Source organism: Anoplolepis gracilipes, chromosome 9 (genome assembly GCF_047496725.1).
Source record: "Anoplolepis gracilipes chromosome 9, ASM4749672v1, whole genome shotgun sequence".
NCBI lineage: Eukaryota > Metazoa > Arthropoda > Insecta > Hymenoptera > Formicidae > Anoplolepis > Anoplolepis gracilipes.
The window spans coordinates 2,849,691-2,876,351 of NC_132978.1; the positions used below are offsets into that span (position 1 = coordinate 2,849,691).

The 26,661-nt window shown below is 41.7% G+C and overlaps 1 protein-coding gene and 1 long non-coding RNA gene across 4 annotated transcripts in view; one reads left to right on the forward strand and one right to left on the reverse strand.

Moving 5' to 3' along the window:
- The window catches only part of LOC140669726 (uncharacterized), a 31,620-nt gene extending 23,250 nt beyond the window's left edge, over positions 1-8,370 (forward strand). Inside the window, exons 2-4 of the long non-coding RNA XR_012047389.1 lie at positions 633-855; positions 5,815-5,959; positions 7,725-8,370. This is a non-coding gene — a long non-coding RNA (uncharacterized lncRNA). The remainder of the gene's footprint in view (positions 1-632; positions 856-5,814; positions 5,960-7,724) is intronic.
- The window catches only part of LOC140669725 (uncharacterized), a 243,534-nt gene that overhangs the window by 42,700 nt on the left and 174,173 nt on the right, over positions 1-26,661 (reverse strand). The window lies entirely within an intron of this gene.

Consider the following 26,661-nt stretch of genomic DNA (forward strand, 5'->3'; position numbering starts at 1 on the left):
ACGAGGAAAAAGGGGTTCCGCGTGCCGCCTTTTCAGCGTGGAAAACTCCCCTTTACGCCCCCGCCGCTTTTCTTTACGATATATAATAACAAAGAGCCCAATAAATGGTAGGTACCTGTCCGTTGGATTACCGGGCCACAGGCACAAAGGGCGCTATAAATTCATAAACGTGTCGTGAAATTCTTACGGATTTTTTTTCGAAGATTCCGCGAATTGTGACAATAATACAATAAAACGACTAGTGTGTGGATTTAATTGATTCCGAGTTTTCTTAGGTCGTGCCTCTCATAAAACAAACATGCTTCGATTTTAAAATATATTTTTACGCTAGAGTTATTTAATTTACACTTCTCGATCAATAGAAACATCCAAAATATTTTTCAAAGAACTTTCAAAAAAACATAAATGTTTAAAACTTTTGAATTATCAATCATCGAATCGTGGATAATTGATTTTTTCTTTAATAATTTCAAATAAAGAAAATATTTCAATATTATTTTACTATATATATATTATCAACCTATTAAGTTTTCTCCGTTCGATATGTTTATACTAGACATCCTATTAATTTTCTTCTATCGGAATTATACTTAAAATCGGTAACGAGTGGGCGTCTCAATCCTTTCTTCCAGGAATAGCATAATGGTTTATCTATTCACTCGGATGGCGCATGGAGGTCGAAGGACGCCGTAGATTGGTGGATCCTGGACAGTAGCCAGGTGCGTTCCTTGTTGTCCGTGACGTCATTAATCCACCCATCGTTTTTCAAGGGAGCGCGAGGGCATTGTGTAACGGGCGGGGGATGGATGCTACGCAGCTGCTAACAAGGACGGGTTTGCCAACCTCCATATCCCGGTACGTACACACAAATACACACACACACACACACACACACACATGCATATACATATCTACATATACACGCACACGTACGTATTATGTACAAACATTCTACCGAGGATTCCACGCCCGGTAGAGAGAAATGGCGGATCCTGATTCTTGATATTAAAGATTCTGCCTTCCACCATGATTCGGTCTCTTCTAACGAAAACGTTCCGTGATTGTTTCCTTTGGCCATGTCTGAGTATTGGTTGTGTACGTGAAAATGGTCGACATATGTCTCTTTCCGTTCCGAAGACTTCGACTACGATTCGAAGATGAGATCGTATCATTGTACGATTGGATAATAACAGGACAGATGTCATGTTGTAAATAAATCAGATTTTAAGAGCATTTTATACCTAATTTTTTATTTGAATAGCGTATCATAAAATACGCTAATACGCTTTGAAAATTTATTCAGATAGAATTGGACATTTTTTATTTCTTTATTTTCTTCACAATACTTATATCAAAGATAAAAAAATTTTTAAAGAATAATGATTTATGTAATACGATTATGTACAAGAAATATTGATATTTTCCTTATATTTTTTTATGATTTCTAAACACAACATTTAACGTCAAAAAAAAATTTATAATATAATTAATTAGTTTCTCTGCATTAATTATAACTTTATGTAAAATCATAGCAATAAACATTTACATTATATATTATACGCAGTGGACGCTTCATTCTTTACAAAGTACTGCGATAGCGTATACCTGTTATCTGAAAGAAATAACTGGCGCTCATTAGAGTGTTCATTAAAACTCCAATTAACTGCGAGTAGATTGAGGGACGTCGCGCTGCCTCGATAAACGTCGTGGAAACAATGACGACAAAATCGCGTTAGCCGTAAACGTCTGGCTGATTTATAATCGATAAATCTGTGCAAGCAGTATCGAATCCTTCTTTCAATGGAAACTTGTTCACTTTGGAATCACTCGACCGAAAGAGAGAGACAGAGCCAGAAGATATTGGATGTAACGCCATCGTGACAGCGTCGAGAGACGAGTTGCGAAAGCAATGACAGGAGAAGGGAAGGGGGGAGAAGAGTAGGGTAAATGAGAGAGGAGGGAACGTTGTGGACGAGGGGGTGATTTGGACGGGGTTTAGAGACGGGGCTTGCCCTAATGAAAGAGAGCTGAGCTCCCACTCAACTAGTTCTCATCTGTCTGGTTTCCCATGCGAAATAAAATATCGCTAATCACTCGTGCGCGGGGCGGTAAGTACCTTCCGTAGGACGTGCACGCGTGCATCTGTGTACTTAGTGCCCTTTCCAAACCCCCTCCCCGCCTTATCCATCCCCCGAGTCATCACCCTCCTCCCTCTATGCCCATGCTTGTGCGTACGTCCCACGACGATGGCGATTTTGGCCATTCTTCTGGCTCAATGATGACTAAAAAACAGAACTCTCCCTTTGTTCGGTACCGATGAATCCCGCGCGTTATGAGCAGGATATTAAACATGCCACAGATTCACGACTGTCGTATCGATGCAGGGATTAAAGAACAATATTACGTTAACATTGTGTTTCCTTTTTTTTATTATTAATATTGTTTTCTTATTATTTAATCATTTTTATCAGAGTCCGTATAATTTTAAAAAGCAGCAAAAGTTTAATTTCACAATTATCTATATTAAAGATTAAGAGATATGTTCAATTTTGAGAAATAAATTCTTCCATCCGTTTTGATGACTGATATGGCGAAGGGAACATACGCGTTCCAGAAGGAAAAGAATGCGGCTGTACACGCACGCGTTCGCAGAAAAAGGGCGAAAGACAGGGAATGTGGCAGCGCAGGGTATGATGGCCGCTTTCCTGTCGGTTGAATAAAAAATTCAGTTTTAAAGCGACCGCGCGCCCGGGACAACCCTTTGTCAAAGGGGGACAGAAGGGCGCCCCTTCAGATGAGAGGGCACGCACAATGCGTGGGGCGTGTGTCTCTTGGTGCCCTATTTACACAGCGACACAGCTTCGGAGTATGAGGGAACTGGATGTGTCGCGCCCTTTTTATCCTGACCCTCCGGTATTCTCCTTCTCGCTCGCACATTCCTTGCCTCTTTTTCGCCCTCGCCCCACGAATATTGGCGTGGACAAGCCCCCGATGTATTGTGAGACCCTTCGAGCGATCCCAGCCAATCGGGGCACCGCATGACGATTTTATTATGAAAAAGCGAAACGTTAGGGTGGATCGAACCCCTTTGCGATCCGCAAGGGGTGAGACGAAGACGACGGGACGGGACAGGTCGGACGTTTGCGTTCGCTTGCGTGTCCTGAATGTTTACCGTCTCGCTGACGAAAAAAAAAAAAAATGGAAAAGAAAGAACAAAGACGTCGAGAAAACTAGTGGAAGAGACGAAAGGGTGCTGCGCCACCAATGTCGACGTCGTGTCGTGTCGACTATAGTGCTTGAGGGATCCGCTTTAGTCGAGAGATCATTTCTCGTACTCGCGAAACGAGGGTTGGACAAGTCGCCCTTGTCGAGAGAGGACGAGCTCCTCGTTTTTCCCTGATGTGACGGTCTCGAGAGCCCTTAATTTCCCCGTCGTCTCGCCGTTTTCGCGTGCGACACGAGCGTTTAAGCTCCAACTGAAAATGAAAAGCGCGCCGTGGCTCGAGACGGATCTGTGCTAGAGGGACATGACAGACAGCTAGACGGCGACTACTACTGTTATACTTTATCGTGAATTATTCAAGGATCGTCAACGGGAAACGAGATGCCGAGTCGCGAGCAAAAATTGCGCCGAAACTTCACTGATGCATTAAATAAAATAATCGAAATCGGATATCGTGGAGCTCGCGTGTTTAATTTTAAAATGCATGCTCTTGTCATAAAGATTCGTAAAAATTCAGTAGAAAGATCATTTTGAAACGTTGAAATCTAAATGCTATTGGTATATTTAAATGTCTAAAATTTGAAAAAAACAAGTTTTATTAAAAATATAAAGGATGAAAAATCAATTCAGAATGAATGTAGAACCGAATCAATTTTTAATGTTATTACTCGTACTTTTCCACAATTTTTCTTAAAGAAAATTTTCAATATCGATACCTACACATCTATTTAAACGATAGTAACGCAAGTGAGACACATCTGCGTGCATTGCGTAACCAATCCGTCAACGGAAACTATCGCAGAAACAATTATTTTGTCGATGTTTTGAAAACTAATAGTAACGTCACGTCGAAGAAGAGGACAAGATCTTGTTTTCAGGGCTTCTGTATCTACAAGCACCTGCCCGATAGATCTGTCCGATGATAGATAACGCTTCTTACGCTCTCGCTCGCCGCGGTTCCGTGCCGGTCTGTCCTCGGGACCGGAAGCAATACGCATAGTAATAAAAGTAACGACCGAGACCGAGTCGTGGCCACGTGTCATCTTTCCGGGGACGAGCAGTTTGGAGTACCGACGCGGCGCAAGCCGGCTTGCACTTACAACCGGAGGCCGGAAGCTAGCCCACGGCGTATTAATAGGGTAGCGCGCACACCAGGGTGAACAAACCGAATGATTATCGGTAAATGACAGAAACCGCAGATCGCCTGTCGTCGACTATGCCGTAACGTCAGTCGTGCGCAGGCCGCAACGCGCCCAAGAGCCGCCATATGTCGGCCGTCCGAATTAAAGTTGGCGACCTGGATGAGCCATCGCTCGAGGTTCCGGCTCTTCCGACTGGTTTCGAACTTTATTTCGATTGTCTCGCTACCCGCTTTTCCTCCGATCGAGAGAGGCAGCAAAGCTTTAACATTTTGAAGAACTAAACAATTTTACTACGTGTGAATGAGTGTAAATAAATCGCATTACTTCAGATTATTTCCATTTCGAAGAATTAAAAATAATCTGGAAAAAATTGATGAAATTTTAATAAAAATATATTGTGTGTATATATATATATATATACTGCTCATATAAATATCATAAAAAACACAATTTCATTTTTTTTTCATTTTAACGTATGATTAATCGAAACATTAATGAATTCGATTTTACTGATCGAAACAAATGTAACAGTCACGCGGCGGATTGGACAAGAATTTTATCAAACACATGATTTAATTTTCGTGTTCGATGTGCGACGGGTAAAATAATCAGTCATTTTTTTTTATTCGCTTAATACAACATCCTCTTGTTTGTTCCGATCAAACATTGAACGTTGCAGCGAATCGCAATCAGCTGCGGGGAAGGAGCGGGGAAAGAGGCAGGGAGATATTACGGTTATCGTCAATATTAGTAGCTGTTAAAATGCTAAAATTCGAGTAAAGTGATTTTTAAACGGGATAATGAAATTTACATACCCTAAAGCATACGGTAGATATATATTCTGAATTATGTTAATGTAGTGCACCTCCTGTAAGAGTCACTAAAGTTTTTTTTAATTATGCCATTATCTTTAGAGACACGGGCGTGTGTATGTAAAATATAGACATTTATGGGGACGCGCGACATCTGCCCGGCTTCTGACTGCGCGAGAGATCGAGAACTTCGTAGCCAACCTGTTCGCTTTTTATGGGGCAAGTGGGAAAGGGACGGAGGAGAGGAGGCAGATAATTAGGTTTGTCCGAATAATTGGTCTTAGGAGAGCCACCGGAGCGCCATAACCCGGGTGCTCTCTCTCTCTTTCTCTCTCTCTCTCTCTCTCTCTCTCTGTCTCTCCGTCCGTCGGTAATTTGTCCGAAATGCCTTCCTCGCCTTCCTGGATCTTCCTCCAGTCCTTTTTTCTGACCTCCGTCACGACACCATAATGAAAACGGCGAAGTGTGGAATTGGCGGGCAATTTTCTGGAGTTCCGTCCGATCTATAATTTTCGAAAACTGTCCACCTGTTCCGTGACGTTACGAAACACGAGGACACGCTTCGCGGAATAGTGTACGCCTGGCCGCATAGATCATCTATAATTTACTAAAAATATTTGATTTATGCTAATTCCAGATCGTTGCGAGCTGAGCGGTTTCCACGAAAATGGAATTTTTACAAGAATGTCTAACAAAATGAAGTAGAAAAATAATAATATGGATATTAATATTGCGCATCATTGACGCAAAGATTTCACCATATCTTCGTGACAACTCATAAGGTAATTATCTATATTACGATACCTATTAGTGTGCCTTTGTATTTAGATAAGTCATAAAAAAATTATAGCACAAATAAATATTTTTTTTAATAAAGATACAAGAGAAAATATTCCACTCTATTTGCGTGCTAATTTTTATTGCTTATTTATTTATTTTAATTTTTATTACTTATTCTTATTGTTAGTGCTCATTTAAATCCAATAATATAAACAATTATCTTATTCTTTAAAAATATATCTCTGACAAAGTGACTTATCTAAAATCTTCCTTAATCCTTCTAAAATTTCAATTAAAACAGATATTTTATACAACTACTCATCACACGACACAATTTTTATATTTCTCATTTTCGATTTTACACAACGTTAATTGATATATTTTTCCATTTATAAATTTCCTCCCTAAAAAGCATTAGGAATAAAGTTGGGCTATACATAATAATGTTCTCACCTGTCCGATGGTTTACTACGCGTAACCATCGATACATCTTTCGCGCATAATACGAGCGAATTGGGAGGAGAGCAATTTCAGTAAACATCGTTAATCGACATTAGTCCATCGGTGACTGTCGGTAATGGCCGGTTAGAGCGATATCAATTTACAACACACATGCAGACCGCATCGTGTGCTATCGGGTTTAACGACCGTGGCCCGATCCGAAGACGGTTTCCGCCCACGGCGCGACGGCGACGGCGTAAACCGATCGCCGGAGAACCTGTCGCTTCCTAGGCGGTTAATTGTACGCGGAATTGCATTCCGCCAGCCGGGGGACGATGCGCCGATGCCATCGCGCGCGAGGCGAGCTAGGGCCACGACACATCGTTAATTCGTTTACAACTTCCACCGCATACGTGCGAGCCTGGCTAACATATATCGGAACAAACGGACAGACGCTTAATGAGTTTTGTTGCGCGGGGAAGGAGGGGCGCGTTACAGGGGTGGTGGGGAAGAAGGTGGAATAGGGCCCCGGATACATGCATATATATACGTATATATAGCCGAGTTATTCGTGATGGCTAATAGGAAACGTATCGCGGCTCAACGGAATTAACGGAAGTCTCCGCGCGCGTCGCCTCCGAGGAAGACGCCCGTCCACGCTCTCCGGTCGGTGGTCACGATACAATTCGCCCCCCTCCTTTCGATCGATCGATTCCCGTTTCTCCTCGTTTAATTCTCGCGGATAAAGACGCACGAACTAACAACGAGCACAGTCCGAGGTCTGGGCGCGTTGGCACATATCACGCGTCAACTTGTCACCCGTTATATCCGCCGACTTTCGCGCGAGCGCTGAGAAATCAACGATTCGTTCGTTATCTCGATGCTCGGTGTTGAATCCAAGCAACTGACGGACTGACATGCAAATTGCCATTTTTAGATTTACGTGCATGCGCCTTCTTTTTAAATCTAACCTCGTACAATTTAAAAAGGTCGGGGATACTTTGAAAAAACGTTACACGCTGGCTACATTTAAACTAACTTTTTAAACAACCTCGAATAAAATCTCCATTAATTTGGCAGACATAATTAAATTTATCCACAGAGATGTAGAAATGATTATATTTATCACATTTTTATATTTTTAGATACAAAACTGCTCTATAAATTTCTGGTATTGCAGTTTTTGTGATCTCTTATATAACTTTTAGATACATACACAATTAATTTTATAATATCCTATAAAAAGAGAGTTCAAGTTTTAACTTAATTTCTTTATTTTTTCGCATCTTTTTGCATGTTAATCTCCGTTCAAAAATGCCGAAACAGAGGGACAAGATACCAGACCATATAGGATTATATATGGCACAATCCACCGTGCCGATCGTTTGTACGAAGGGTTTCTCGGCTTTCCTGAAAGCGCGGTGAAATGCGAGCGGGCAGAACAGGGCCGAGACGAGATAATAAAATTCGCCGTGCGTCGTTCGCGATCACGGTGGTCGGCTATTCGATGTGTCACCTGCCGCTCGTGAGAGAGGAGTAACGTGTCCTCCACTGACTGGACAAAATACCGGGAAGCGAGAGCGCTCCCGCGAGAACGCCCATGCGCTCTCTCAGATGTGTCGTCTCCTCCTCTTTGAACTTTCCTCTCTTTATCTTTCTCGCTCTCTCTCTTTCTCTCTCTCTCTCTCTTTATACCTGAATGAAGGAAAGTCACAACTCTAACCAGATTTCTCGTACGAGTTACGAGACGCGACCTCGTCTTTCGGCACTCTTGGAACCGAATCCCATTGTGGCACGAAGGATCGTAACGGTTATCTATCTACCCATAAACCAAATTGCGATTCTAAATTTTCTATTTCAATGTTTCATTTTTAATATTTAATATAAAAAATTTATTTTATTTCATTTTTATTTTAATATAAAATAGTCTGTGTGTATTATATACAATAAAAATCTGAATATATATTCTTAAAGCTGTTACACAAATACATATGTCTTCTCTTGAAAATTTGTAATGACAATATTATACTACATAATCATATATAAAATTTTAATTTTATGAATCATATATTATGCATATAAAATGAATTATTACATATATACCTAAAACTCTAATTTCATAACTAGGTAAAATATTTCCATTCTTTTTAATTGAGCAAATTTCGCACCGTGTACTCGCATTCCGGCAGGTATACGTTCTGATTAATTCGCGAAGACGCACATGCGTGACAAGCCGTAGAATACATAACGTTAAGCAGATGCCGAGGTCTGCGGGACGGTTATAATAATGATGAGAAGGAATTTAATATATGCGCGCGGACACGCAGAGTCGAGCATCAATCAGAAGATGCCACGAGGTCATACGACGTGCGTATCATTGTCATCGTCGGCGCGTTTCCTGTGGAATAAATCTACGGTGAGACGCTCATTGTCAACTCCACGTATGTACATCAGCGCGGCTGCAACAACGATCCACGGATGCTGCAGCGGCCTATCGTTGTCAGTCTCAGCACCTCCTCGACATAAATCTTACGCGCGTTCCATGCGTATTTTATTGCGCTTCTCGCTACCGTATCTCTCTGGCTGTTTTTAAACATTGGCTCAAATCGATGAAGGAATATTAGTGTTTTAATTTTTGGACGATATAAATTTATAAAATGATCAAAGAGTAAATGAGATTATCGCACGTTGATTTTTAATACGTATTCTATATAATAAAATTCATTATATGTGTATTATTTATTCATATATGTATTAAAATAATCAATATCGGTGTTAGATCAAACGTAACGTATGTACATATTCCTTGACATTTATAAAAAATTATCAATATACAACAAAAGTTAAAAAATACCTTTTAAACATTTTTTTATTGATTAAGGCCCTTTCGGCATATTCTAATGTTGAAGAATAAGGTGAAAATGACTCATATTTGACTTTTAAAGGTTAATAGATCAGAATTAATGAGAAAAGCGTGCAAAAGCAAAGTCGCCGCGAGAAATTCGAGAAACTTGCAAACTTAACGACGCGACGTTTTAATCCCCGCCGAGAAATGTAACGCGTGCAGCGCGGATCGATGCTCCGCGGTTTCGTTCACCGCGGCGCACGCAAGTATACAGGACGGACGCACGCACGCACCACGCACGCACGCACGTACGCATGCACGCACGCACGCACGCACGCACGCACGCACGTAACCTCGCGAGATATTGCGAAAAACCGAGTGTGGCGCGTGTGAAACCACGAGCGCGACTCGACGCGTATGGAAATGGCGCGCGGTTGCCATTGTATGGAAATGGATACGCTCATCGCGGCAGAAGCAGCCACTGTGACCAGCTGGCTCTCCTCCTGCTTACCTACCGACTCGGTAATGTCGCTGTCAGGAAAGCGGCAAGTGCCTCGTACCGTGTCTTGTAAAAACGAACGCGTACAAGGCGCTCGTTCCTTAAGAGATATGTGATCATCTTGACGTGGTCCAGATTAGGACCATGTTTGTCGATGTTCGATGTTCGGTCAAAGCTCATTATTTGCGGGTTCACTAATCGCACATTTGCAAAGTAAAAGTTTCTAGCCACGCTTTTTACTTCACGACCAGAAATTTCCGTATTCGCGGGCAAATTTTGCAATCCTATTCTATTATCTTTGTGAATTCTTTATGAAACGTCATCTCTCGATAGAAAAAAAGTTTGAATTAAAAAAAAGAAACAAACGATGATTGAATATAAGTTTGAATTCAAGAGTCTACCAAGTGCAGCAAAACAAGAAAAAATTGCTACATTTTTTAAATTAATTTCTGATCAACCGTCCAATAATATTTAAGTAATTTGTTGCAATTTTAATAACGTATAACTCTCAAAAAATATTACGCAATCATATTGAGTATTAATTATGTGTTTGATTATTAATTTAAAATAACAACCATTCTTAATAATATTTTTCTTAATTTTTAATTTTTTTGGAACGCATTATACTTCCATACATTTTATCCCCATATTCTCGTGTTTTCTACATATATTCGCAGCATTTTAACGGAACGTATCCCGCGAATAAAGAGTTTTGACTGTATTTCTTTTTTTAAGATGACTATACATACGTTTGACAAATGCACGCGAAAATCATAAAACTCAAGTACAAAGATGCGTATCGCTTATAATCGCGCAATCTTTGATGGTCGTGGCGCGTTCATACTTCATTTTTTCACAGGAAGTGGAATATGCTGGTGTTGTTCGCGGTGCTTAACGAGCAATTAGCCCCGCGTTCTTTCCAAGTGCGTGGTAAACCGAATTTCGCGCGAGGTACATCGACAGATTATCGCGGAGATTAATTGCCTTGGCTGTCGTGTGTTTTAGACACGCGCGTCGGCGTCAAATCCCGGCAGGGATTTATCAAAGTTAAGTCTCTCGTCGGCCATAGGTAATGTCCTTGTCAAGAAAACGGCGAGCCTTCGTAAAATAAAAATACGCGGATGCGCATACGCTTGAGCACGATGCTCACATATGTATGTTTAACGCAAAGATGTAAAACGTTACGTATTTAATTACCACTAACTTATAAGAACCATCATTTTTATAGATTAACGTTACAATATGTTTTACATTATATGTATGTTGTTTACAGAGACAATTAAAATTTTCAACGTTTTTTTTATTAGCAACGCTTTCACAAAATTATTTTAAGTATAAAGCTAAAACAGCAAAAGTTTAAATTAAAATAATTAGAATAGAATGAGACAAAGAATTATACAATATATAAAGCAAATTTGATAAAGGAAACTTTAATAGAATAAAATATACGAAAAATTTTAGAATGTACATTTTTAAATGTTTAATTTTGCTATTGTCTGTCTAATACATATCTCAAATATAAAAAAGAATACATAACCATGTATCTCTTAAAGTGACTTTGCGAGACAAAAAAGTTTGCAGGAAACATGTAATTTAAATTCCGTCAGAGTTTTTAATCAATAAATTATAATCAAAATTATTGTATTTTGAATATGTATAAAGCGAAACAGTAGGAGTTTAATTTAAGAGAAACAAAACTGAGACCAAGAATTAAAACAAACTTATAGAAATAGAATAAAATATAATTTTTAGACCACTTTTTAATTTTCCTATTTTCCAGTGCATGTCTCAAATTTCTATGAAAGAGAATACACGATTATAATATATCTCTTATAAAAACGTTTCACGAGTCACAAAAAGGATTTACAGAAGACGCGTAATGTAAATTCCGCCAGGGTCTTTAACCGACAAATTATAATCAGCCGGCAACACTATACGTTACGCTGGAATAGTCCAACGCCATATCTCGCCTTCATTCCGCGTAATAACTCGCGCGCGCCTCTCTATCTCTCTTTCTCTCTCGGTGCAATCTTCCAGCGCGTCGCGCGAGATCGTTTCCTCCTCGTCCGCGATTAACTGCGTACGCAGTCGTCGTCGTCGGCTACAAGAGAGACGTATCAGCGGCACCGCGGCAGTATCGCGCCTCGAACATCTGTCTTCGCTCGTCACCGCGCGTATGCTAATGTGCACCCGCTCATTATATCGAGCTAGAGACGCAGGACCATTTTCACGGCGGCGACATTTCTCCTGTAATTTATGGTTTCGAGACGAGAGAAACACGAAGAAGGCACATGGAATCAAATTTATATTCCGAAGCTGGCGCGGACCCGGAATCGGTGCAGACTCGGTGTCAAGCGAAATCGAACGAGACACCTCGAGAGGTCAGGCTCTCTTCTCGCCGGACCTCCCGCGGACAGCGGGGTTCAGGATAGCAGGGTTCGTCGTAAAAGTCATTTTACAACGCTCGCGCGAGGGACAGGTGACCCGCGTCGTGTACCCGATGCCAGTCGGCCGCGTGAGTCGAGAAAGAGAGAGCGGGAGACGAAAATAAAAGGTCGTCGTGCGCGAGTATATAACACGGTCTCGGGGGCTCGGGCCCGGTCCCGGTCCCGGTCCCGGGTGTGCGAGATGCGCCGATGTCGTCGAGGCGAACGGACGTCGACGCGGCCTCGGCAGAACTTTGGCCCTTCCTTCTCTCTTGTAGCGACTGGCTCCTCAGATTATTCCAGCTCCAAGGATCGCCGGTAAATATATTGAGGCGACACCGAGGCTAGTGTAAACGATATTTATGACACCTGGTATGTTTCCGATCACACATAGAGCTTTATATCCCACATAAAATACATAAATGGTGATGTCTCTTTTTCTCTTGATTTCTCTCTCTCTCTCTCTCTAGCCTGGTAATAATTTTTAACAATCTTCGGTAAAGTATATATATATATATATATATAAAAAGAGTATATAAAATATGGAAGTGTTAAAGAGGAGAGTTATAGTAATGATATATAATTTAAAAAATTAGAAAATTATTGAATACTATAGTATTTTACTAGAAAAATCATATTCTGATTTTTATTATAATTGTAATTAATAGCGAGATAATATTGATGAAATTTGAAATTATATTTCTCAATAAGTATCAGGATGACACGAACTTCTTCTAATTTTCATTAGCTTTTTTAAATAGACTCATAATATTAAGGCAGAGCACGGTCAGCAATATGGTAACGGTATTCATCAACATTCGGCGGACGCGTTGTTTTTAAACCCTTAATTCCGCCTCATTTGCCACTTTTCTTTTTCCGTCGCGGAAACAACACGGCACCGAAGCAGGTGCATGAGTCAGGCAGTCTAGACCGAGTTGTGGTCTCTCAGGGACAACTCCGGGGGCGCGCAACTTCCTTTCGTCTAGCATAGCCTTCTGGCCATCCCTTAAATGTCTCGCTCTCCATCTTCGTTCCTCTAAACTGGCCACAGGACAGTTCCTTCTAGAATCTGGGATATCATAGATAAAAAGAATCTGTTCTAATATCGTATTCTAAGCCACAGTAGAGACCAGCGGGAGAGGAGCGGGAGAAAGAGGACGAAAGGTAGAACGAGCCACGGGCAATAATCTCGATGGCTCGCCAATTACGTTCGTCTCGTGGCCATCTGCTCCTCCGGGCCAGGAGGACCCGATGACCGCTCATCCTTCAACAATCTTCCTCCTGTTCCGCCCCACCGGGGCCACCTTCTCCCTCCCTCCCTCCCTCCTTCCCTCGCACGTTCCGAGACTCCGACTGCGATCTCTTTCTCCTCCACCTCCGCGCCACGTCGATTCACCGAGTCTCGACCGGGGCCCCCCGAGAGTTTCGGGGCCCAAAAGGCGGCGACGTAAATTGCGGAATCGATACCGACCGTAACCGCGCTCGCACGGTTTGTCGCGCGGTAATCATACGACGTGCACCAGGACTCCAGGTGCGCGAACGAGCGAATCTCGAATGTGTGCGTATGTGGTTGGAAAGAGGCCCGGGATATACTGTGACCGTGTTCCGAGATGCCGCTCGGAGAGAGAAAGAGGAGAGAGCACGTATATAATTACGCCGAAATCGTAGTTAGGCGCGCACCTATAGCACACCGCGTCGGGGCTCCGAAAATTGATCACGTACCGCGTCGGGGTCCTGGTCCTCCATCCTTTGCCTCTCGCCCCCCCCCTTCACCCTCCCTCTTTCTCTCTTTTACTCCGCTACCGCCCGTTCTTCTCTGTCATTATCGGGAATAAAAGTCACCGCTACTCCATCGGCGCGCTCGAGGAATTCATTGCGGGGACAATCTTAAAAATTATGGCGGTTGTATAAGTTCTCCATCCGTTTCTTCGGGTCGACATTTATATCAAGACTTGCGATCAAGGGGTCTCTTTTACGACGTGGAATCTTGAAGCGGTAAAATTGCCGATCAAATTGCAATTGACATTATACAGTATTTTGTCGCAATCGGGAAAGGAAAGCCTGATGGTGGTATTTCTGCAGAACACGACGTCGGGTCGATTCTCACGTCTTGGAAGCGCTTGTACAGCAACGGTACCTTCTATGAGACATCTCTTCCTCGCGTTTAAATTAAGACTAAAAAAGATTACGAGTTAGAATTAATAACGGTAGATGAGAAGGATATGATCCGGCGCCCGGACTCATTTAAGAAATGGGAAACCTATTAGCATAGAAGGACGACGTCGAAAGAGGCGGAGGGACAGCGGGAGACCGTGGCGTCCATTGTGTGTGCCCGGCAGGACGAGGGGCCCCGGGCCCCGGGCCCCGCTTTCGACCGGCCGTGTCCGCCAGAATTCGTCGAGCGTATCCGTGCGATGCCGGTGTGTCTCAACGAGAGAGTCGGACGCGCGCCGTGAAAGCGAGTAGAGAGGTCGTCTGTCCGATTCCTCCACGGCACCACCGTCATCCTCATCGCCGCAGCGTCATTTTCACACGCCGCCGCGCCAGGATCGGCGCCGCTTCACTGCGACTCCCTTACGCAACGCTTTGCGAGCGTGTACGCGGTCACCCGCGAAGCGCCCGACTCTTTCCTCGTGTTATTACGAGTATTATCTCTCTCCCTACGGGCAAAATTACTCCTCGAGAACGAGTGAGAAAGCTGGCCCTCACTTGTCGATATTAAACTAAATGATTCGCCGCAAATCGTTTAAATCAACAATTTTTTTAATTAAATTCTTTTGGTTTAATTTGAAATTAATTTTTTTTTTAATTTTTACAAACTACTATTATGATATTATCAATTAGTTTTTCTCTTTCCGTGTATTTTTTAAATATGATGTTTTTGTAGATTAAATTTACAAGCGTTACGTCTTTATATATAATTATGTTTATGTCGGATAAAATTTTAGATTTTGCGATTAATAATGTAATTGAATTATACTTTTACACTTTATTTTGCGAACCCTACTGGAAGATAGTTCACGGTGAATTTACATAACGCAACAATTCTCAAAATAAATCATTTGTTATCCGCAACCTGATTATTCTGCGGACGCTTAGTGTGATCAATTTACACTTCCACGTTCGCGAAGGTTATCTTCTTCCGTTCTCTTCTCCACGTCAACATATTCATGACATTACCATTCCCGTTACGCTCTTCCGCGATCAGACTCGGGAAACTCGAAAGTCCGCTCCGTCGCGCGTCCTTTACGCGCGAGCGTCACATCCGGACGTATACGTAGGCGTGCGAATCTCCTCACGCACGTGCGATACTCACGCAATCGCGTCGTACCGCGACCGATTCGCATCATAGTAGAACGCGCACCGTACTTGTTTACATTTATGATTATCACCCCAATTACCTTTATTAAATTATACTTTTATAGACTTTATGTCGTATAAAACTAGAAAAGAAAACAATATATATATATATATATATATATATATATATATATATATATATATATATCCTCATTAAAGAAACATTCGTTTTTTTAAATGTGAATTATAACTGTGAATTATTATAATTTCATGTATTTTTTGTTTTATTTCTATTTCTTTTAATTCGAATTTAATATATTTTAACAATCAATGAGTTTATTTTAAAGTCGCAAATTTTTTTTTCAATGTTTATATAACCAGTATTGAGAAATGTATAGAAATAAATATTGTTCTAATGTTTCTAAAGGATTTTGCGGTAGTAATTAAATAAGAGAGAGAGGGAGAGACAGTCATTTTTAACAATTTTTTTATTACTATCGGGTTTTTTTCTTTTAGACACACATTCCATTTCGAAATATTACCGTCATATTTATCCGCGTGTGACATTTATCCTAATCGACTTTATGGACAGAATGGGTGTGTCAGTTGAGAGACGCGCGGTAGGTCCGGGATAGAGAGTATCCGTATATCTCTGCGTCGTTCCAGTGCGCGGAGCCAGGTCACCCGTCGACTTCGTCCACGCTCGGGTAAAGAAGCAGTCCAAATGAAAAGAATAATTAGGCGGATATTTCTCGGGCGGGCAAGAGAGGGTCTCCTCCTTTCCTTTTTCGTTGCATCGCTCGCGTGTGCATACGCTCGCCGATTCGTTATCTCGTGGCTTATCGTGCGACGCGTGCTCGTATATGCGTGACCACTATACACATACGGGTCCCGTCATCTCCGCCAACGGCGTAGCCGGACACGCTGTAATTATTTAATGACGCGTTAATCTCATAGACGATTTCGTCTTATTGGTATATATCCGAGTATGTAGAGAAAGAGAGAGAGAGAGAAATGCGGCCAAGTGGAACGGGACCGAGGGGGATGGACGAATGGACCTCGCGCGCGTTATCGATGTATCGCCGCGTGTATTAGTTTAGCTTTCATTAACGTGCCGTTTTATTTGACTGTAACCCGCGCGATCGCCGGCTTGATACCATGGTAATTGAGGCGTAAGTTAATAACAACTTCTATATTTCTCCGGAGAATCGGCGTGCTTGATGGTCGCTTGATCAAGTCGTTCTATGGTTGATGAGTACAAGTACGTCTTGAAAAAAATCTCAATAAAAAAATCTAGATATAGTTTCTATCAATACGCAAGGTGTACACGTCACTAATTAATCCGCCAATTTGTAATTAAAGGAGAATTTTGTACTCTTTTCTGTAGAACAATCTTAAGGATCTTAAGCTCTTTAGTGTTTTTCTCCAAAGAAAAAACTCAATAGTTCATCCCGTTATCGAACACGAGGCGAAGGGAGAATCTTAAATGCAACGCAATCTATCTGCACTTTTAACTCAACTCCCTAGCACACGGTTGTGGCTTCTAACTCATCAATGTTGCACATGTAGAGGCGTAAGCAAATCGAAGTTATATCGCATCGCTGGCAGTTCGTGCGATCGCACGATCCGGCGTACGCGCGATACGAGCGAGGTCGCGGAGACTAATCGAGATTCGAATCGCGAAATTAGTTCGTCGATCCCTGAAGAGGAAGGGAAAGGGAAGCAGGAGGAGGAGGAGAAGAAGGAGGAGAAGGTGGTTTCATCCCCGCGTTCGCGTGTGGTCACCCGACTTATTAAGCAGGCTCATTCCTTATTGCCCCGGTAGAGCCGGCCCTCTCGCGATATTGCCGTTCTCTCTCTCTCGCGAGCGGTTAACATTATAAATTTATCAGTGAGAACGCGCGGGGCGACCAAAAGAAACGCGTTGATCGAAAGATGGAGGTACGAGTTCACCTCTGACCCGCCGAAGTATTTCGATATACGCTCTCGTGCCGCGGAGATATTTATTGGAGATAATTATAAGAGCGGTCGTAAAGTCTCGGACGGGCCCGTTTCTTAGCTGATATCTTACACTGCCCGTGGAGCGGGGGGGCCTTACACGTATCTTTATACAAGGTGTCCCTCCCGAGCGTTCGTTCTTACCCCTCGGGCACGCTACGAAGCGTTCGCATGAGCGAGAATAGTCCTCTCTTAATATTTTGGTTTTATTTAATAACCTTATAAGTCATTATAAATTTCATTGTGCATTTATATAAATAAAACAGCAATAATGGAATAAGCCATAGGAAATCGATCTGTTTGAAATTGATATTTACGTATTATCCACCACGAGACCTATAATAGTTATTCCTTCTTGCAAATCTTAAAATTAGCATAGTTTGTTTATTTTCGTTTCTTGTAAATATTCTACGTCTTCTGTCAATAATTGGAATGCATCGACATTTAGATTCAAATTTGGTCTTCATTTAATTAGCATTTCGAAACGATAGATGTGTCAAACTAAATTCAGCGTATTCTTGGTTCGATACATCATCAACTGTGTTATTCAACTTCGCCATTTACCCCAATCAATATGTCAACAATTCTATAAATAGATGACAAATTCCACCGAGTCTTTTGTCCCGCGGCTATTTCTCGGGCACCCCGTAGATGCGAGTCGACGAAGACGAGGTGGTTGAAGATAGCACCCGGATAGCGAGCCGCCATGCAACCCGCGGAATGAAAATCGATCAGCGAACCCGGTGCGAGGATCGAGATGATGCATCGATATCAAAAGTTGTAGAGTGGTTTCGCGCGCTCGCGCTTCCCTCCCTCTCTCTCTCTCTCTCTCTCTCTCTCTCTTTCTCCTTTGCGTTTCTCTCTTCCTCCCTCCTTCCATATCTATCTCTCTTCCTCTCTTATCGCCGTACCCTCCCTCTCGCGATCGAATCGCTGTTTGTTGGAGAATATGTCCGTGGCAATTTGGATTTGAATTATTCGCAATTTTCTTTATCTCATTTCCAGTTATATCTCGCGCGTCCGGGTCTCGTCGGATCGCGGGCCGATGATGTGTCGGATCGAGTTTCCATCTTGAGACTTTCGAGAAATCGCGGCTATATTTGCTGCTTTTAAATAGACTGTATGGCGCTTGAACGAAGAGCTTTAGCGCGACTCATAGATTTGACAAATTGATATCTCAATTCTCACTCAGTCATCGTTACATCCGGAATTTGCACCATGTCGAGAAATCACAGTTTTACCCTTAAACTTAGCGCTAAACAAGAAGAAAATAATTTTTAAAAAATATTCTAAAAAAAGTATAATTTATATTTATAGTTCTTATAAAAAATAGCTATAATAAAAAATTATATATAATTGAAAATTTATAAGGATTAATATTTATACGCTCGCTTTCTGTCTAGCATACTGTGATGTTATAGAAAATAATTGTAATAATAAACAATCAGAAGACGAGAGCGCTCTGATAAATATGTAAATATAATAAAGACTTAATAATTTTTTCGAGCACATTTTGAGTTATAAACAAAGAATTACGAGACTGGACGTATCGCGCCAAGAGCTTAGGGTTAAGAAACGAGTTGGAGGGAAACATAAGAATCGGAAAAATCATAAGCGCGCCCCGAGCAGTTAATTAAACTCGAAAGCGCATCGTTCTTTTTCGGTTCGCTTACTCGCGCGTCGTTCGCTGCTTCGTGTTCGAAGAAGATGCTCCAAAGCGTACACTAATTTCAGGGATTGTAACGGAACTGCCGCGTATTAAGAGAGAGAGACCGGTTTCACATTGTTGCCGTTCCAGAAAATCAATGTGCAAGAGAGGTTGGAGAAATCGTCAGCAATTTTTCCGCGATCACGCTACGCGGTGATCTCTGATGTACATCAACGACACGCGGCGGGAAATAATTTTACGCTTCTGCGTTTTACACGCCGATGTGTAATAAGGATTATAACTTTTTACGCGGACACGGTAATTGAATTCTTCAGACTCGAAAAGGCCTTACTACGTGTTATATACGCAAAAGGAAACTACGGATGATGTGTTATGTGTTAAAGATGTTTCAATAATAATGTTTTCAATCTTTTTCTGCACGTTATCGTATTTTTCATTTTTGTTGTCGTCTTGATACATGGTACAGCCTGACTTGTGTCATTTTTCTAATTATTTTCTAACGGTTTTCTAAATATAAATCATATTGTGATAATGTAATGCGATAAATATACCTGGGCAAAAATGCGAGTCTAATTTTGACGTCTATCGATTACAATTATAATTAATCCAGACTTTCTTTTCGTATATCTCACATGGCAATTATTATAACTTTCACCGATATTGACCAGCTAAGATACTGACCACCTGTACTAAGTAATTAACTCATTTTTCCTCCTCCACTCATATTAACAGCTAAGCTAGAGAAAGATAGCGAAATACGGAAAAGATCAGTTAACATACATTGGCAAAACAAATCGGTATTTGAAGGCTCGACAGCGCGTACGTACTAGACTTCCTCGCGGCGAAAGGAAAGATTAAAAGCATTCGACCGGTAAGAAAATATCGAGATAAAGGCCCGCGGATTCCGATGCATACCGGTGATGTGACGACGCGCCAGACAGTTAATTACCGTGTCCGGTAAGGTTGATGCGGAGAAACACGTGGCGGGAGAGAAATTTTACAGTCGTGTGCTTCCGCAGGTTACCGTCGCCGAACGCACGTTCGTTTACGTGCGTTAATGTATGTATCGTGGATTCTTTGAAGTTGACACACGCGTATCGTCCCGGCATCCGGTAAAAATATATGAATAACTCAAGCGGATTTTATTTGTTAATTCACCGAGGGGGTGAATCGTCCCGTGAGTAAAGATACATCTGATGACAGACGGACTCGAGTAAAGTACCTACGGTTTACCGTAACGGAAATCGTGCGATAGAAAAGATATGCTAATGTGTGTCGTCCGAATAATAAAGGTCTAATGAGAAACGCGTCACGATGGAATCTAAGCATCGACCGACAAATTGAAAAAAAATCTCCCCTTTCGGTCGCGGTTAAAGATTACAAGAGATTCGTCGTCTTCATCAAGATTGGCTAACATATCCTGTGAGAAAGCGACGATTACGGATTCTTCCGTTGCCGTTAATCGTCAGGGGATCTGTATCATAATGGACGAGAAAATAATGAACCACATTTATGTAGGAATATAAGATTGTGAATGGAGTTAAACGTATTTTACGTAAATTGTATCACGGAAACCCCTAGAAAAGAATTGATAATCAAAAGGAATATGTATATTTTATTGCATTATTCATTATATACATATATACATATAAAAACATGTTTATACGACAAAAAGTATAACCTTATGGTGGGATTTTGTTTACCTACCTAGTTGTATCAAAGTAGATACTGTCGCCTCCCCTTTTGCTTAGAAATTACGACTATGTTGACATGATTGATAAATATGTGTGTATTCTTCTATCTTAATTATCCTTGAGATCTCTGCTATATAACGGACCGAAATAACGAGCCGAAAAATTTACACTTCCGGACAAAAATGAGAATTGGCGATGTAAAAAAAGTCAAGAGATATCATTGACGAAAAGAGACGATAATATCGACAGGATGCTCAGTCCTTGCCGATGATGTATCTGGTGCGAGTGACAGATATTCGGGCAGACTCAGAATGATACCTGGAAAGGTAATTTCGACCAGACGGCAATTAAATGCATCGCGAGACTCACGCAGCGCGTCGCTAATTACGTTCGTGGACTGATGAATCAGCCGGATGGTCCTGGGAGACACGCGAGGGCCCCGACCCTGTGTCGTGTCTCTTTTTTCTAAAGTCGATCGCGGAGTATTGCGATACCGAGTCCATTCGCGGTCGCGGTCGCGTCGCCGGTTCACCGACACGAAATATGCAATACGTATTAATTAGGGGAAAAGAGATTGCCGTCACGGCAATTAATCGGGAGAAAGGTATTCTGGACGCTTGCGCGCGCGCGCAAGAATTGCGCCAGAGCCTAGGCGAATATTTCGGCAAGCTCCGTATCGCAACGAACCGCGACCGATTGCTTATCGCGTAATGCAAAGTTGTTATCGAAAAAAAAAAAAGATTTGTCGAGTTCCCTAGTATGATGCAAAAAACAAAAATATAGTAATAACGAATAATAAGAGTAACAGTCATTCATGTTATAATTTACGATATTAATCTTGTAAAACATATATTATAGTAATAACGAATCATAAGAGTAACAGTCATTCATGTTATAATTTACGATATTAATCTTGTAAAACATATATTTTAAAAGTTATTTTTTAATTATCAATTTCTCTCGTGCATACATTTTTGAAATAATCTTATAACATTGTTTTATTAATTAAATGAATTATTTCTGTTATATTACTCACGAGTGATTACTTAGAAAATATACTGTAAAATAACTGTAAAATAAATTGTATAAGATGAACAATAATTTGTAAAAGGAAAAAAATAAATACTTGATGTTTACATAAGATTGTTGCTGGTTTTGTTTTACATTGATCGAGGTGAACGTTGCCAGAAAGTAGGATATCGAGGAAACGTACTGGACTTCGATATAACTATTTTTACGTGTCGACTGGCTTGTACGGGTACACGTGTAGGTGCGGATATTACACGCGAGCGGCCATATCCGCCAAGGATTCGTGATGCGCGACCAACGTTATGGAGTGACCGCTATATTAATTCGCACATTAGCACTTTACCACGTTAGCTGCCGTGTAAAATCACTTCCTCCTCGCTATGGGAACACCTGTCGAACGTTTTACGGATATCGGTGTATGGCGTTCGGTCTCAATATACGAGGACGAGATCGCGATCGTGCCTCGTGAATCAATTATTACAACAATCTCCGCCTCGCGCGCGCGCACGCGTTTCTCAATTTACATTTTAATTTCGCGCTTCGGGAGGATCGATGGGACGAGTTATTATCTCTGTTGATTTTCGGGGTACGCACGGAGCTCCCATTAATTTGAACGAACGCGCGAACCCGACGTCAATTAAGCGAGAACGTGGTTATTAATTTATTCTCGGCGCTCGCGACGTCACGGGACGACGTAAGATTGAGTTCACTTAATGTTAGCGAGACCCATCTTTATGAAAGTAACCGATGTGCTCGCCAGAGAATTCTCTCAATTGTTTATGTATATATATATATATATTGTATATATGTAAATGTATATATATATAAGGATGAAAGCATTTAGAATTAAATAAGCAATTTTTTTAAAAAAGAATTGTCAATATTTATCTTATATATGGATGCGGGATTTATAATAATCTATAATAATTTGCGTAATTCTATTTTTAGCGTTACTTTTATTTTTAAAATAAAAGTTATAATAAATAATAAAGTTAAAAATCAGCATTTATATTCCTATTAAATAATTAATTACATCAGTCAAATGATTTTATGTATTTCTTACCAATATTCTATCTCTAATAATTGTTGCCCTTTTGAAAGGATTGCAAAAACTTCTTAAAAAGCAACACTTTTTTTTATCCACCAGCTAAAAAGTAAATACTGTAAAATTAAAATCACATTATCCATCTATTTCTTTGTTTGCAATTTTAAAAAAATTCGTTTAGTGCTGGAAGAGAAATTTCGATCCTTGAAGCGCGTAATAAAAGTCCTATTCTCTCCTTCCGTTCCTCGTTTCGTACTCACGCGTCCAATTCACGGATACAAAGTAGCGAGTAAGTTAACGCGACATTGTAACAAAACGGCGTGTTAAGCGGCGTAATAACCGGTCGCTCTGAAGAAGAGGAAACGCGACGAGTGCGCGCGGAACACGCGAGGCTACGACTGAGGGTGAGACTCATAATTCCTGGAGAGCGATCTCTCTTCGTCTACAACGTGCTGAGGATCAATAACGGTTTTCCCGAACGCTCTATTTGCGTGATCACCGTGTCGTCGTAATATAAAAGGGGTAGGTAGGTAGGTAAATCGCGTACACGCCCCCTTTGGGCCGCACCCCTCAATCACCCTTTGGATTAACGCGACAACACCGTGGCGAGGTAGTGCGTTCTGTCACAAAGAGGGCTGCACGTACCGTACACCGTATGCGCGCGCTTCCCCCTTCCCTGGGGGCGATATATAGGGGTCGCCGTAGGGGAAAGTGGGGTGAAAGCCCCGATTTCACTGTGAACGGTATAATTCGGCCGCGGAACGACATATATTACACTTTCACTCATCTGTAATATTGTTATAATGATGACACTGACTCGTCACACTGTATGTATAGCTCGTTTCGGAATCCGGGGTTATCCTCTCTCTTCATCAGAATTAATAATTTAAGAGGACTAGCTGTTGTTTTAGCGATATCAAAGTAGCAGGCTCGAATATTTAATGATTTACATATGAGTAGTATTTTTAGTTAGTTTTTATCATGTCTAAAATTTACAGTACGTATCCTACGATTAATTATGTAATATCTTGACTGATCTATCCTAAAAAAATAAAATTTCTATCTCTTTATTTCGAATGAGCGAAATTATTTACGGAAAAAATTATGATTTAAAATTGTTCCAAGAAAATGATCAGTGTGGCTCTTTTATTATCAAAAACGTGTGAATTACGACGAAGGTATTGTTTTTGGCTGCGATAATAAATCTCTCATTAATTTATTGCTTTGACCGTTGTAGAAATCACTTTTTTCCTAACTAGAAATTATTTAAAAAGAAAACTCAAAATATTTACCATCCACGCTAGATTACTGGTGTATACGAAATATTTCATTGCGTTATATGATCGCGGCAGGAATGCCAATGATATATCACATGCGACGGCGCGTTTCCTCATCGTCGGTGATCGCATACTGCTTTATGCAAGCCGGTCAGAGAAATATGGCACAGATGTATAAGCGATCGGTAGGACTATCGAATATGTAATCCAGTTTGGAAGCACGCGAAATAACAAATCATTGGCTTAACTCGAAGGTAACTGTCATGTGGGAATATTGTTACGCGATTGGTATGCGATAGTTGGAGAAAATGTGAATATTGCATCAGAATGGCTCGAGAGGAATGCATTTAACATTAAACACACGATTACAGATAGTAAAATTTATAGAGGCTATTGTGCGCATATATTTTCATTTTTTTCTTTCGCGACTCTTTTTTTTTTTATTTATCGTAAGATTTATCATCAGATTTCAATCTTAAAAATATTGTCTTCACCTTTCGCTGTTCTCGAAGCAAGATTGAGCTGGAATCCATGATCTAATTCATTTTGCGAACGCGACTTTGTACGCCTAAAGTAAAATTGGGAATATATATACGCGTGTGTTATTTCAATATTTGCGTAGCTGTCAATAATCCCGCGATGTAGAAAGCAAATATTCTTAAAGTGGCCGCTAATTGTGCGGTTCACCCTAACGCACGCGACCCTTACAACGTCGACCTCGGTATTATGGTTCCGTGCACATTTTTACTCCGGGATAGCTTTAATTTTTAAATACAGATTTTACCGTCTCTCTTGCGGTAGCCGTCCGGGATAGCTGTCATTGTCTCTTTCTCTTTCTCTCTTTTTGGTAAAAATGGTCGACATGAGACGCACGCACGCAACGCGCGCCGGAACAAGATATTTCGGGCTCGCACGATGGACCGAATGCCGGATAGACGGGTGACTCATTATTTCGTGGCCCTTCGTTCTCATGCTCGTCTCTCCGCTTCCTGGGTGATACCACGTTGTGTTGCTGGCCTTTGAGAGAAAGAGAAAGAGAAAGAGACAGAGGGCCAGAGTTTGTGTGCACGCAAACACGCACGCCGATGAACACAAAACGGGAGCGTCGAGACTGGCGCGCGCTGGAATCTCGAAATGTACAGGCCCTCCGATTTCGGGGTTCGCTGCCGTATAATAATTTCAATAATCCCGGATCCCAACTACGACGGGATTAATAGCCGGCCAGAAAGCGAGAGTACCAGAAAAGAGGGGACAGAGAGTGAACCTTGGACGGGAGAAAAGAGGACGACCGAGAGAAGGAGGGGGATGGAGAAGTTTCGAATCTATTGAAAGAAGAACGCGAACGAAGAAGGGCGCTGATTAATTTCAGCTCGTTGACGGTCTATGCTATCAATATACGCTCGTATATCCGACTAAATTATTTTTTCAACAGTAGAAATTGTGATTTCTGGACGAAATACAGTAGACCTACGTAGATCAAAATACTTCATCTCTTATTTTAAAAATTAATTTAATTTTCTTGAAATAAGTCGTCATTCTAGACGTAGCTTCATCAAAATCATTGAAAAAGAAGCGTCAATTGAAAGCGCATCGTATCACATCGCGACATGTGCGTTTCCGCAATTTTATGACCTGTGAAGCAGCAAGAAGGTGGAGCGGGAGAACGCGTAGGCTGAAGAAAAGAACGAGCGACCGGGAGGAAGGAAGAAGGAAGGAATCGCTAAGCAGATGAGCGGTGCTCTCTGCCGCGGGGGTCTCGAACAGGTTCAGGACGAGCGAAAGAGCACTCTGTTGCAATTGCTTCGCTGTCGGTGCGTGCATAGAAAGATTTCATGGAGGTGGATGAAAGCGGGAGAATGAATGCGGCGATGGCCGAGTAGTATTGCGACGACGAGGAAAAAGAGAGAAGGAGAAAGAGAAGAAAAAGGGAGGGAAAAAAAGAAAAAGAGAGCGGAAAGGAAAGACCAACTCCAAGCGCGGGAACGAACGCCAGGGTGGGCGAGGGAGCCTTAGTGATGAGATTCGATCTTTGTGGAAGGAGCGAATTTGGCTACCTAATTCGCGAAAGAGGGCAACGCCAGGAACGAGGAGACGTGCAAGCAAGTCTCTGTCTCTCGATATCCTCGTCTCTTTCTCTCATTCCAGGCACAGCCTTTCCTGGCTGCAAATGGGATTACGCGGATCCCGCACTTCAAACGACGCTTTATTCCACCCCCTCTCACTCCCCATCCCCCCTCCCCCCTCCCGTTTCTCCCTGCCTACGTCGTGCTGGGACGAATTGACAATTGACAGAATTGATACAGTAGCAGACGGGAGAGAGGCCACGTGTGTGCCGGCTGGAAACGCCCGCGTGTTTCGCCCGCGGCCGTCGCCTCTCTATCTTCCTCGCGAAATTGCATCCGTCCCCCTTCCTCTCGCCTCTCATCCGATTCCCCCTCGTCCGCACCGCGCGCCAACGCTTACGCTGTTAAGCCTTTTTTC